Here is a 1009-nt window from a genome sequence, read left to right as displayed (position 1 = left end):
TTGTTAGGATGATAAGTGGTAGGAACTGGTTGCTGCGACCTATGAAAGTTGCTCACAAACTGAGCTAATTCACTAGATATAGCACATTGCTCCGTCTCATGCGCACCTGCACAAAGTTCACAAACACTTATGATCTGATTAACTCCATAGTTAGCCAAAGAATCCACTTTCATCGTTAACGCCTTTAGTTGAGCAGCTATAGCCCTAGCTGTATCCACCTCCAGAATTTATGCTACCTTGCCTTGAGGTAGTCTCTGAGTTGGGTTCTGATATTCATTAGTGGCCATCAATTCAATTAGCTCATAAGTTTCATTATAGCTCTTAGCCCATAAGGCTCCACCTGATGCTGCATCGAGCATGGGTCTGGACTACGCTCCCAAACCATTATAAAAGCAATTAATGATCATCCAATCAGGCATTCCATGATGAGGACACTTCCTAAGCATCTCCTTGTAGCGCTCTCAAGCTTCACATAAAGATTCTGTCGATTGCTGCGCAAATTGAGTAAGAGCATTCCTGATTGCAGCTGTCTTCGCCATAAAGAAGAATTTAGTAAGAAACTTCTGAGCAAGATCCTCTGATAAGTGGATTTTATATCTACTTGGAACGCTTCATTACAAGCTTAAGTTGGTGTTTTGGACTCAATTTATTGGTATTTTTTATATGTTTTTGTGTTATTGCATTTCAGGCATCAGTTAAATGAATAAAGGAGCTTTTCAAGGAAATATGCTGAAAAGAGCTAAGACTTGGAAGCCTAGGCCATTCTCAAGTTGAAGATAATCTCGTTCTCTTCTCGTGGGCAGTTGAATCACCTAATTCTGACGAGCAGAATTCAAGATATGGCCAAATAAAGAATCAGCACAAAAATCCAGAAACCTTGCACGGCCGCCCTACTTCCTGGCGCGCCCGTGCCGCTTTTCTGCCAAAAACCAACACACCGCGCTGATTTTTATTTGTCTAAGCAGTGAGCGATAACCATACATTATTGCATTATTACAATCTAAACTTA

The 1009-nt window shown here is 40.9% G+C and overlaps 1 non-coding gene across 1 annotated transcript; it reads left to right on the top strand.

The window, feature by feature from the left end:
* The first annotated feature begins 417 nt into the window (after positions 1–417).
* On the top strand, positions 418–524 carry LOC141694779 (small nucleolar RNA R71). Its single transcript, XR_012564062.1, has one exon. It is a non-coding gene; the product is annotated as a small nucleolar RNA R71 (small nucleolar RNA).
* Positions 525–1009: the final 485 nt, after the last annotated feature.

The sequence above is a fragment of the Apium graveolens genome, chromosome 10 (assembly GCF_009905375.1).
Source record: "Apium graveolens cultivar Ventura chromosome 10, ASM990537v1, whole genome shotgun sequence".
Classification (NCBI taxonomy): domain Eukaryota; kingdom Viridiplantae; phylum Streptophyta; class Magnoliopsida; order Apiales; family Apiaceae; genus Apium; species Apium graveolens.
This window is presented reverse-complemented; position numbering and strand designations above follow the sequence as displayed.